Raw genomic sequence first — 14,033 nt, 5'->3', positions numbered from 1 at the left:
CTAATGTTTTTAATCTTGGAAACTGTCCTAGGACTTAAAATTTGTTTCCATGTCACATTAAATCAGTCTATTCCATCAATATTCTGGCGAGGGAAATAACTATGGGTACTAATGGGAACTGGTTCATGTGGGTTTTGGGTTGCTTTGTTTGTTCATTGCAGGATTTTTGATACATGCCAAGATAAGATTCATTTCAGCTTTATGTTGCTTGTAAGCTGGACTTTAGGGGAATTCCTATGCAATGTTTTGATATTTTTGATTTTTTTTTCCCCCAGAACTGAAAACAAATATTTAAATGTAGCTCCACCCTCCAAATTTTCCATTATCTGTAACCGCTTATCCTGTGCAGGGTCACGGGCAAGCTGGAGCCTATCCCAGCTGACTATGGGCGAGAGGCGGGGTACACCCTGGACAAGTCACCAGATCATCACAGGGCTGACACATAGAGACAAACATTCATTCACACTCACATTCACATCACGGGCGATTGCTCTAAGACAACGAGGGAGGCTCAGCCTCCTCTAAAAATGACGAACATTGTGTAGGATGAATTGCGCTAGGCTTATGTTATAGCCGACCTTATAACATTGTTATTTCATATCCAGAATCATAGAAATATATGTGCTCAACCCACTACAGTGCGAAATCATTCCGTTATAACTTTCCCCAGTTCGCCTAATGTGTGTGTGAGTTTTTCCCCCTCGTGACAGCGCGATGTAGCCCAGCCTCAGTGGACTTCAATGGTATTTGGGAGCGATGCGCTTTTCAATCTCAAAATGCAAGACGGTTATTGGACAAATACTGCGAAAACGCCCGCCCACCGGACTCCCAGCCTCACAGTGGGAGGGACATGGCAGTTTCCGCGAGGAGACTGGTGATTGGTGAAAGCGGCCGGATATTTTCTTTGATTGACAGCTCGTTTCAAATATAGACAGGCAGCGGTGAATTTCAGTTCAGTCCCATGCGGATTCGCAAGTGCTGTGGTGTATTGTAAGAGATCAGCTTACATTTCAATTTCATTCATTACATACGGTTTCTACCAGCTTTTTTAGTTTGTATATATTTTCATTGTAAATATAGTGTTGTCAAGTTTGCTATCTTAGTTCCAGAAGTTTCGTTTATTTGAGTGACTGAACTTGAACTTGAGGGGGCTAGTCAGCTAGCAAGAAAGCTGCGGACGGATGCCAAGCATTGTTGATTTAATTTTGGCGAAGCCATTTGCCAGTCTTCCTTTTGAGGAAAAAATTAAAATTAAAGAGCAGGGTAGACCAACACCTCAAATTGACTTGGTGAAAAAGGTCGGGAATAATACTCGTTCCTTTCAGCTCTCCTGGTACGAGAAAGTGAATTGGCTAACAGCAAGTGACCCACATCAACAACAGTAAATAGGCTACTTTAGTAATATGTCATGGATGGACCAAAAATATAGAATCTATTTAAAATGTTTATGCTGAGTATATTATATTGGAATATATATTTCTCTGGATATGAATTAAACACAGCTACAATTTGGAAAACATTTTTAAACAAAAACACAGCCGAGAACATTTCACACTACAGACCTGGATTAAAAGTGAAGGGTTATCAAAATTGTCAATAAAACATTTCTCAGTCAAAATAAGTAAAATATAGGGAAAGTGTCACTGAATGAAATGTGTGGCACCCAGCTCTATGTTTGGCTCCCCAAGGTCAGTGCTTGTGCCTATTCCAGAACACTCTGCTGTTACTGCTGAGGTTCCTGACAAAGAGCTGCTTTCAATAATGATCAATTTTTAAACAACATGCCACAATTTTAAAATATAAAATGTTAAAATATCCCCCCCCCAACACCACCATCATGTATATTGGACAGTAGGCTAATGGGCCAAAAGAACCTGTTATTTCACAGTTTGTGACCCTGCCAACAATCAGCCAGATCAGAGGCAAGAGTATGGGCAAAATTGATGCGTTTTTTCTTTTACAATCTGGAAATATCGTAACCGACCAGCCTCCCCTGTTTGAAAGACTACCAGCTGCCACTGATTCACACCTACGGTCAATTTAGAGTCACCAGTTAACCTAACCTGCATGTCTTTGGACTGTGGGGGAAACCGGAGCACCCGGAGGAAACCCATGCAGACACGGGGAGAACATGCAAACTCCACACAGAAAGGCCCCTGTCAGCTACTGGGCTTGAACCCAGAACCTGCTTGCTGTGAGGCAACAGTGCTAACCACTACACCACCGTCCCAACCCCCTCCAACCTTTGAACCCATGATTTCTCCTTTATCTTTTTTCTGGTTATGGTTACATGCAAGCATGGAATTATTTATCGACAGATGCTCACAGACCAGTTCCTACAATGACAGTAATACAAGTAAGTGTGTGTGGGGGGGCATTATCATTCTCCAGCAGACAGACTTGAGAAGGGAGGAAGGAGGCAGCTGAGTGCTGGTAAGAGCAGCCAGCATGATTACTGGAACTCAACACAAGGTCTCTGGCTAAGTGCTGAAAAAGTTTGCATATGGGTATGTGGGTGGGTGTGTAGCACTGTGACTATTCAAATTATACAGCAAACAATACAGTGTGCCATCAATCAGTACTGTATATAATGCAAATTGTTTTCAATAACTACTCAGGTGCTGCATAACCTTTGTACAATTGCAAAGACATTTCCAATACTGCCATGTTGAAATGTAAGGGTGTGTGTGTGTGAGAGAGAGTGTGTGAGAGTGTGACAGCACGGGGCCCAGCAGTAGGCAGAAACAGATGCTAGGGTGCTGATTAGCGTGGGGTTAAGACTGTTAAAGTAAGCATCAAAGTGCTGACATGGTGGCCTGAATATCTGCCCTTCCCATCCAGGACACACTTTCCTTCCTTCATGTCTGTAAACTTACACCACATCATACTTACATGTCTACTCACACATACAGTATATTTCCTTCTATTCCTCTTTTTTCTCTCAGACAGTTCCTCAAACCCTTCATGAGAACGAGAAGTAGGGAAAAATGTGGCAACAGGTCTGGTCTTGCTTCTTTGGGAAAGAGTGCAAGCAAATGATGGAGGTGGAGAGAGAGAGAGAGAGAGAGAGAGAGAGAGAGGGTGTTGCTATAGAAACCTGATCAGCATTGGTGGCAGTAGTGTAGAGGCTAATTCTAGAGAGATAGCAAGTGAGGGAGGGAGGGAGAGAGAAAGAAGGAGAGAGAGAGAGAGAGAGAGAGAGAGGGAAAGCGTAGAAATTGGCCCCAGCCTTCCCACAGTACACAATACACTGCACGGTACGCTGCTTACACACGTTGAGTGGTTTTCCCCTGTCCCTAGGCTGTTTGGCGCCTTGTTACTGTCTGACGGGAAACTCTGAGATAGAGAGAACGAGAGAGTGGCACAGAGGGAGGAAAGAAGCAAGACTCAGAGGAAATCAGGTGAGCATCACACACCTTTTACTGCTTGAGTTAAGCGTATTGTTTGTCCCCCAAGATTCTCTCTCTCTCCAATATTTGGTAAATCTTTTTTTCTTTTCTGGTTTCACTTTTCCAATGGGAGCACCATAACTGCAGGGTGCTATTAGTTTTGCTTTTAAAGTCAGTCAAGAGATTTTTGTGAACATCTTGCAAGCTGCAAACTAAAAGTTACTACCAGTACCGTGTTTTATGCCGTGTACTTGTCTCAGGGCATCATTTGTTGTTCATATTTCTCGTTGCTGGAGAAGCTTGTTAGCTCACATTTGCATGCGCCGTGGATCACTTCACAGATGCTGTTCATAAAGTAGTTTGGGTTTTGCCTAATGTGCGCTGTCAGCTTTAGCAAACACACTTTAAATCATCGAGCATGTTTAAAGCTTCCTTCTGTTTTAAACCCATGCCTTCCACGACTAACCAGCATCTTCTGAGATCCACGTGACCTATTCTGCTGTTTGCTCAGAGGGGAATTAGTTATAAGTATGCCATCTGTTGAATTGGATTCAGAGACGAGTCAAGGAAAGCAGTTGGGAGTTGTGGGAGGACCACAGGGATCGTACACAGATTTCTAATCAGGAGAAAAAAACAATTTCATTTTATTTTATACAAGCAAAGACATAAAATTAGCTAAGAACACTAACAGTGCTCATTATATTCTAACCTTAAGACCCCAGGGAACCCAAATGCATCATTGCCTTCTAATGAGGTTAATATTGGTCATGTGGACTGGGGGTGCAGTACCAGGTCTGAATATCTACTGATTTTTCCATTGGCTGTATTACTAATCTGTATTTCTTCCATTTTATTATGAAGTGGGCGAGGCTAGCCTAGGGGAATGCTTGTGTAATTATTACCCTCACCAATCACAGAACTCCTTTTTACCCTTTTACCCCTTTTACACCAACAGGGACTGGGTTCTGTTCTGGTTCCTGCACCAAATCGTGAACCATTCGGGAAAATCTCATCTCATTATCTCTAGCCGCTTTATCCTTCTACAGGGTCGCAGGAGCCTATCCCAGCTGACTACGGGCGAAAGGCGGGGTACACCCTGGACAAGTCACCAGGTCATCACAGGGCTGACACATAGACACAGACAACCATTCACACTCACATTCACACCTACGGTCAATTTAGAGTCACCAGTTAACCTAACCTGCATGTCTTTGGACTGTGGGGGAAACCGGAGCACCCGGAGGAAACCCACGCGGACAACATGCAAACTCCGCACAGAAAGGCCCTCGCCGGCCACGGGGCTCGAACCCAGGACCTTCTTGCTGTGAGGTGACAGAGCTAACCACTACACCACCGTTTGGAACATTTCAACCAAAAATGAATAGGTTCAAGACCTGAAAAGTTGGCTACCAGCTGGAACCAAAAGAGAGCTGTTTTTTCCAGTGCACACCATGATGGTGTCAATGGGTGTGTCATTAGTGTGGACAGTTTCTACACCTTCTTATCATTAGCAGTTGGTCCAGGTTTGTGTTTGTTTTTTTTTTGATGAAAACAGAACCAAACCGTACAGGTGATCTAGGCAATCTGCCATCTTGCTATGACTGTTTACTTCTGTTGTGCATTGTGCTACACCCTTCACTGATGATGTAACCTTGGTTACAATGGTTCTGCTCAAAATTGGTGGAAATGCCAACTAGCTAGCACCAAGGTTCCAAGAATCCTGATTGGAAGCAGTTCAAGAACCCATTCCTTGTTGGTGGAAAAAGGTTAATTGTGTTCCGCTTGAACAATCTTTTTAGGTTTGAGCAACCTAGCAAGCAAAAGCTAACCTAGCAAGGATGTTAACTGTATTTTGCTCAATAACAATCCTGACTTCACTGATCATGGCTTTGTGTTTATATCTACTGAACCATGAGTCTCAGATCCCTCATACCCCTTTTCAACCAACAGGGAACAGGTTCTTGAACCAGTTATATTCAGGATTCTTTGAGCCTTGGTGCCAGCTAATAAACTGGCTCACATTTTCATCAGTTTTGAGCAGAACTATTGTAATCAAGGATGTGCCATGAAAGGAGGGTGGTGCACAATTCATAGTGGGAGTAAACAGTAGTAGCAAGATGGTGCAGCACATTGATTACCTGCGAGATTTTGTTCTGTTATTTGTTTTTGGTCCATTTTTTTCTGAAGCTGTATCCTTTTCTGTTGCTGTGCTCTGCTTCCTCTCCAAAGTAATGACATGCCCACTGATGTCATCATGGTTCATGCTGGAAAAACCAGCTATATTTCAGTTCCAGCTGGGAATCAACTTTTCAGGTTCTGAACCAATTAATTTTTGTTCGAAAAGCTCTGGGGTGGGTTTCCCAAAAGCATCGTAGCACAAAGATTATCGTTAAATGGTAGAGCAAGCATCACAATGAGCACTCTGTCTCCTAGTTAAGATGCTCTTAGCATTAAGAGGCTTTTGGGAAACCCACCCTTGAACGGTTCAAAATTTGGTGTGCAAATCGGAACAGAACCCATTCCCTGTTGGTCAAAAAGAGGTATCTGATATTCTCATTGGAATATTAGACCATACTTTTTATCAGTCTATCTAGCATGTCAGTCTATTTGGTGCTTTAGCAATATTCAAGCCAAGCTGATCTTTCAAAATTCGCCAAAGTTGAACGTATGAGGGCAATATGTTTGGAGAGTACTGCCTCGATTTTTTTTTTCATTAAGTTTTCTATCATTCAAACATGTTTAATACTCTGCACAGCATGTTTCTTCAGACTATAACCATACGTTCAGTATCTTGGCTCAAACTGTCTCTGGGATTCAAGTCTTATTTCAAGTCTTGCAATTTTGCAGATGTTTTATGGGTCATTCTGTGTGTGGATATGAAAATACCCGAGTAACCTTACACTGGAGATTAATTCCATTTCCAGACACTTCGATACATCACCATATCAACAGTTATACATTTCTTCTGTTCTTCATATAAACCTGTGATTTGCCTGTTAGAGCTGCTGTTATAGAAAATGTATCAATGCCTTTGGACCAATCAGATTTGAGAATGCAACATCACCGTGAACCTTTCAATAGATTGGCGATCACGCCACCTCTTGCCCAATGTCAACTGGGATTGGCTCCAGCTCACCTGAGACCTGCAATGGATAAGCAGTATAGATGAAAGCACATCACTGTAGTATAAAGGTTATTAGAGTTTTGGTTGGTCACAAATGGCTCAGCGTAAAGTTGCTATCTCATTCATATATGCACACATGCACACACTCAAGCGAACCTATGGTAGGTAATAAGAGGTTATGAAGTGACAGCTAAGGATTGTGCACACAACTCTAATCTCTGAGTGTTTGTTATATGATAATTGAGGTAGACAGGGACACCAAGGACGAGAGGGCAGCCATTCTTTGTCTGCTTGCAGTAACACTTCAGCGATTCAGCAGCTGACCTCATGCATCCCGTGATGCACTGCGCACCACCCTGGCCTGGCTTCACCCTCTGCAGTGAGAATTCACAGCCAGGCTGCAGTTATTTGCAAGGTCCTGATAGTTGCCCATTACTCAGAGCATAGACACCCTGATGTACAGGGATGCCTGGGTTTGTTCCAGGCTTCGAAGCTTGTAGCAATTACACCGAGGGTGTGACAATGTATCAGAATCATGGGATATACTACAACAATAAAAACCTTATGCTATACTGGTATAAACAAAAATATATTCTCAGATATGATGCAGCCAGATCAGTGTTGCAAACTTGGTGGCATTGGTGGCTGTGTTGATAGATGTAGTGACTTTTTGGACCGTTTTAGTGATTTTATTTCAAAACCGAGCCTAGTGACTTTTTCAGCTGATGTTAGCGACTCTCCTGTACCCGATACAGCGCTCCAGATTATATAACATCTGCTGTATATATGAGTTTGCAGAGCAGATTTGTTTGATTCACCGTAAGTGTAAAGGCTGACTGAGTTTGACTTGTGCAAGACAATGTTCTCAACATCCAATCACTGATCACCATTGTTCCCCAACAATCCAGTAACTGATCACCATTGTTCCCAATGACAAATGACTGTTCACCATTGTTCCCAGCAACCAATTTTTGATCACCGTTTTTTCCCAACATCCAATCACTGACGACCAATGTTTCCAATGATCAATCACCAATCACCCTTCTTTCAAAAAATCTGGTCACTGATCATAACTGTTCCCAACATCCAATCACTGATCACCATTGTGCCCAGTTACAAATCACTGATTACCATTTAACAATAATCCAATCACCAATTTTCCAATGACCAGTGACTGTTCACCCAGCAATCAATTTTTGATCATCATTGCTTCCCAACAGGGTGGGACGGTGGTGTCATGGTTAGCACTGTCCCCTCACAGCAAGAAGGTTCTAGGTTCAAGCCCAGTGGCCGATGGGGGCCTTTCTGTGTGGAGTTTGCATGTTCTCCCCATGTCTGCATGGGTTTCCTCTGGGTGCTCCGGTTTCCTCCACAGTCCAAAGACATGCAGGTTAGGTTAACTGGTGACTCTAAATTGACCGTAGGTGTGAATGTGAGTGTGAATGGTTGTCTGTGTCTATGTGTCAGCCCTGTGATGACCTGGCGACTTGTCCAGGGTCTTGTCCCTGCCTTTTGCCCGTAGTCAGCTGGGATAGGCTCCAGCTTGCCTGCGACCCTGTAGAAGGATAAAGCGGCTAGAGAGATGAGATTACAACCCCGATTCCAAAAAAGTTGGGACAAAGTACAAATTGTAAATAAAAACGGAATGCAATGATGTGGAAGTTTCAAAATTCCATATTTTATTCAGAATAGAACATAGATGACATATCAAATGTTTAAACTGAGAAAATGTATCATTTAAAGAGAAAAATTAGGTGATTTTAAATTTCATGACAACAACACATCTCAAAAAAGTTGGGACAAGGCCATGTTTACCACTGTGAGACATCCCCTTTTCTCTTTACAACAGTCTGTAAATGTCTGGGGACTGAGGAGACAAGTTGCTCAAGTTTAGGGATAGGAATGTTAACCCATTCTTGTCTAATGTAGGATTCTAGTTGCTCAACTGTCTTAGGTCTTTTTTGTCGTATCTTCCGTTTTATGATGCGCCAAATGTTTTCTATGGGTGAAAGATCTGGACTGCAGGCTGGCCAGTTCAGCACCCGGACCCTTCTTCTACACAGCCATGATGCTGTAATTGATGCAGTATGTGGTTTGGCATTGTCATGTTGGAAAATGCAAGGTCTTCCCTGAAAGAGACGTCGTCTGGATGGGAGCATATGTTGCTCTAGAACCTGGATATACCTTTCAGCATTGATGGTGTCTTTCCAGATGTGTAAGCTGCCCATGCCACACGCACTAATGCAACCCCATACCATCAGAGATGCAGGCTTCTGAACTGAGCGCTGATAACAACTTGGGTCGTCCTTCTCCTCTTTAGTCCGAATGACACGGCGTCCCTGATTTCCATAAAGATCTTCAAATTTTGATTCGTCTGACCACAGAACAGTTTTCCACTTTGCCACAGTCCATTTTAAATGAGCCTTGGCCCAGAGAAGACGTCTGCACTTCTGGATCATGTCTAGATACGCCTTCTTCTTTGAATTATAGAGTTTTAGCTGGCAACGGCGGATGGCACGGTGAATTGTGTTCACAGATAATGTTCTCTGGAAATATTTCTGAGCCCATTTTGTGATTTCCAATACAGAAGCATGCCTGTATGTGATGCAGTGCTGTCTAAGGGCCCGAACATCACGGGCACCCAGTATGGTTTTCCGGCCTTGACCCTTACGCACAGAGATTCTTCCAGAGTCTCTGAATCTTTTGATGATATTATGCACTGTAGATGATGATATGTTCAAACTCTTTGCAATTTTACACTGTCGAACTCCTTTCTGATATTGCTCCACTATTTGTCGGCGCAGAATTAGGGGGATTGGTGATCCTCTTCCCATCTTTACTTCTGAGAGCCGCTGCCACTCCAAGACACTCTTTTTATACCCATTCATGTTAATGACCTATTGCCAATCGACCTAATGAGTTGCAATTTGGTCCTCCAGCTGTTCCTTTTTTGTACCTTTAACTTTTCCAGCCTCTTATTGCCCCTGTCCCAACTTTTTTGAGATGTGTTGCTGTCATGAAATTTCAAATGAGCCAATATTTGGCATGAAATTTCAAAATGTCTCACTTTCAACCTTTGATATGTTGTCTATGTTCTATTGTGAATACAATATCAGTTTTTGAGATTTGTAAATTATTGCATTCCGTTTTTATTTACAATTTGTACTTTGTCCCAACTTTTTTGGAATCGGGGTTGTATTTTATAAAGGGAGTCTTCCCTTTCGCACAACTGTGTTATGACTCAAACTCAGTCCTGTGATGATAATGTTTAGTTTAAACCACCACTCTCATTTACACTCACTGGACACTTTAACAGGAACTTGTTCTTGATTCTAAGATTCCTGTTCTTGGCTGCAGGAGTGGAACCCAATGTAGTTTCCTGCTGTTGAATGCTGAGATGCTTTTCTGCTCACCACGGTTGTAAAGAGTTGTTATGAGTTGGTATATGAGTCCTTCTTGGCAGCTCAAACCAATCTGGCAATTTTCCTCTGACCTCTCTTATCAACAAGGTATTTGTTTCCACCCACAGAACTGTCTCTCACTCAATGTGTTTTTTGTTTTTCGCACCATTCTATGTAGACTGTTGTGTGTGAAAACCCCAGGAGATCAGCAGTTTCTGAAATGCTCAATCCAATACCCCTGCCAAAGTGAAAGTCGCACTTTGAGATCACAATTTTTCCCATTCTGATGTTTGAAGTGAACATTAACTGAAGCTCTTGATTTGTACATCTGCATGATTTGATGCATTGTGCTGCTGTCAAGGGATCGGCTGATTGGGAACAGCAGGTGAATACATGGGTGTTCCTAATGATGTGGCCAGTGAGTGTATGTTTAAAATCAAAATGTTTTTCCTAATGTATGAAATGTAGGAGCGTGATGGTATATTGGTTTAGTCTCAGCCTCTGATGGTCTGTTATCATAAATCACCATCCTGATTAATTTTGTTCTCTCAACGATTCATCATTCTCAGTACAGCATTTCTCAGTGATATGTTTACAAACTTTCGACACAAAAATGATCTTTCTCCAACGAACACTTTAGCTTTTTCAAACTTAAAGATAGTTTATTTGCCTCTGAAATAAGTTGCATCATGCAGACTGTGTACAGCTTATACATTGATATATTTTGTTCAAAAAGATGCTTTCTATAAATTATTGATCAGCATTATGTGTTTTAGATCTGAATGTTAACAATTTTTGTTGATATTCATAATATATAAGTCAAGTTTATTTGTATAGCGCTTTTAACAACAGACATAGTCGCAAAGCAGCTTCACAGAAAATTTAAGACTTTAAAGGGGTACCAAATATAATATATACAGTTGCTGATGTGACAAAGTAACGTATTCTTAAGTATTCTATCAAATTTATATACTAGAAAACAACGAAATATCTTGGTAATTGTAAATATAATAGTCGGTACGCTAAACGGCACAAGAGTCGCCATTTTTAAAAGACCGTGACGTCAGCCCTACCCACTGCACTAGGAGAGAAGCGTGTAATCATGGCGTTGGGCGCATCAAGTGAAAGCGACAGCTCTGTCGAATCATACGAAGAGATCCCGCAAAAGACACGTCTGGAGGATCATTATGCTTTCCATCGGTCCTGTTATTACACCCGAAAGCAACACACTGTGGCATTGTGTAGCCGATCACTTACAATTCATCCTACTTTCCGATTCACACGTGCTATTCCCAACCTCAATGAGCCAACACAACTGGGCACATACATACGTCATGAGTGTTACGCAGAGAAAATGAACGTGCATTCTGATTGGATAAAATTAATATAATGGCGGGCTGTTCAAACTGCGGAAATAGTTTGCTCGAGCTACTTTCAAAACACTATAACTTTCCAACCTCATTCTCATCTCATCTCATTATCTCTAGCCGCTTTATCCTTCTACAGGGTCGCAGGCAAGCTGGAGCCTATCCCAGCTGACTATGGGCGAAAGGCGGGGTACACCCTGGACAAGTCGCCAGGTCGTCACAGGGCTGACACATAGACACAGACAACCATTCACACCTACGGTCAATTTAGAGTCACCAGTTAACCTAACCTGCATGTCTTTGGACTGTGGGGGAAACCGGAGCACCCGGAGGAAACCCACGTGGACACGGGGAGAACATGCAAACTCCGCACAGAAAGGCCCTCGCCGGCCCCGGGGCTCGAACCCAGGACCTTCTTGCTGTGAGGCGACAGCGCTAACCACTACACCACCGTGCCGCCCACTTTCCAACCTTAGAACAAAAAACTTTTGTAAGTCTTGAATAAGGTTCGTTAATGTGTGTTTTATTGTTCTATCTACTCTATATATTGCCCTCTGTTCCCCTTTAAGCATGAGCTAATTTTATCCCTAATCTATCTCCAATGAGCAAGCCTGTGGTGACGGTGGCAAGGAAAAACTCCCTAAGATGACATGAGGAAGAAACCTCGAGAGGAACCAGACTCAAAAGGGAACCCATCCTCATTTGGGTGATACAGTAGCAGATAGCATGATTATAAATAACTCGCTTATATAACTGTGTCCTATGTAGTCACAAAGTATAACTGTGAAACAAGGAAAATAATTATAGTTTTAATATGAAGTCTGTTTTGTTGAAGTTATAGACTGTTCATTGATGGAAACTTGAGTGCGAAACTGTTCATGACAACTGCAGTCCTAACGTTAGCAAGTCAACTGTAGTCCTCAGACATAAATGTATTACTGTAAGTGTCCAGATCGTCTTCCAAGTACAAATTTCGACTGTCCATATGGGGCCATCTTCCACAGGAGCAATGTGATGAGACTCCAGCCAGACGTAGGGCATCAGGATGGATCAGGCGAGTCCGAGGAACAGAAGCAGTCAACATCACTGGCATCTCAGGATCCACATCCTCGGGATTGTGTGGGGGTCAGGTTGTTAGGTATACCCAATGTCACCTAATGAGTAAGAACAGGGTACATTTTGCACTGAGTGCAAGCAGGGACTCCGACAAGACTAACCATGACAGCATAACTAAAAGGGAGAGCCAAAAAGTAATACAGACAAGATGGAGCCTTGAGATATACAGTAAAGCAGCCAGCCACTACACCGTCAACAAACCCGAGTGAGGGAGTGAGTGGGGGCTGACAGCATCCATACATCCCAGTTTACCAAAACACTCTATGCCTGAGGACTCTCTAGATCTACTTCTTTACCTAATAAAAACTATTAACAACAGGCTTGACTAAAAAGATACACTTTCAGCCTGGACTTAAACACTGAAACAGTATCTGAGTCCCGAACACTACTTGGAAGGCTGTTCCATAACTGTGGGGCTTTGTAAGAAAAGTCTGTGCCCCCTGATGTAGCCTTCACTACACGAGGTACCAGCAGATAGCCTCCACCTTTTGATCTAAGTAGGTGTGATGGGTCATAAAGGACCAGAAGTTCACTCAGGTACTGTGGCGCGAGACAGTGCTTCTAAAGGTCAATAGTAGTATTTTATAATCAGTACAAAATTTAGTTGGGAGCCAGTGCAGTGTGGATAAGACAGGGGTGATGTGGTCATATCTTCTCGTGCTAGTAAAGACTCTTGCTGCTGCATTTTGAACTAACTGGAGCTTGTATTTAACAATATTTCAGGTAAAATATTTTATAATTATTTACTCATACTATTTACAGTTTTAATATAAATGATATTTAGAACTAGCCTGGCAAGCCAGACTAAATGTGAATATTTAGTCTGGCCTCGCTCGTAGACATTTCCAAAGGGTGTGGGTGGAACAACCCGCTGTCTTTCAAACTGTCTCTGTGCGTATAGGCCAACGCTCTGACCAATCAGCGCAACAGTGACTGTGACGTAGTCAGAGCGACAGAAAGCAGTGGGGGAGACCTTGAAATAAATAATTTTTCAAAATGCGTATTAATTAATAAACAGGTTCTAGATATTAAGAAGTTTGGAGATAATGACCACAAGTTTGGAGTCTGTACCACATACACTTATTTTTTTCAAGTGTTTTTCAAGGGTTTGCTTAAACTGTTTTTGAGAGTTTTTATTTAGTGGTGTTTGGTGAAATAATTTCCCTTAAATTTAAAATAACGGGAAAATAAGAAACAATCAAAAAGTAATGTTTCAAAGCTGTTTATTAATTCTTCGTACTGCACAAACTAGCCCCATCCTTTTGGCTACGAGCGGAGCCAGCTGGTAGATCAGACTTTTGCCATAGCCGGTCGGCAAAACAGCGAAAACGTCCTTCTTGAAAAGGAATGAGCGGAGAGCCTCTTCCTGCTCATGTTTCAACGAAAACTCCAAGTCTAATTCTTCTAAAACTGATTCCAAAGCGGAATCAAACGCGTGCTGTTCACTAGCCGTAGCCATCTTTCCTGTTGTGCTTTCTCCAGCGTCGCACAGCTTTGTCGTCACTCCTGCAAAAGCCCGCCCAAAGAATCCAAACAAAAACCTTGCGTTGTGATTGGCGGGGCACGATTTGATGCCCGGGTTGTTTTGTTGATATGGTGCGAGGCTAGACCCACTCGCAGGCAAAAAATATTTTTG

At 42.4% G+C, this 14,033-nt stretch overlaps 1 protein-coding gene across 2 annotated transcripts in view; it reads left to right on the top strand.

The window, feature by feature from the left end:
- Positions 1 to 3,231: 3,231 nt before the first annotated feature.
- LOC132871503 (muscleblind-like protein 1) overlaps positions 3,232 to 14,033 on the top strand; it is a 298,894-nt gene continuing 288,092 nt past the window's right edge. The window contains exon 1 of one of the 2 annotated variants that reach the window (XM_060905710.1): positions 3,232 to 3,401. The gene's annotated coding sequence lies outside the window, so the exon portion shown is untranslated. The remainder of the gene's footprint in view (positions 3,402 to 14,033) is intronic. The other variant, XM_060905703.1, reaches the window with a different exon arrangement.

This window comes from Neoarius graeffei, chromosome 23 (genome assembly GCF_027579695.1).
Source record: "Neoarius graeffei isolate fNeoGra1 chromosome 23, fNeoGra1.pri, whole genome shotgun sequence".
In the NCBI taxonomy this organism is placed as follows: Eukaryota; Metazoa; Chordata; class Actinopteri; order Siluriformes; family Ariidae; genus Neoarius; species Neoarius graeffei.
This window is presented reverse-complemented; position numbering and strand designations above follow the sequence as displayed.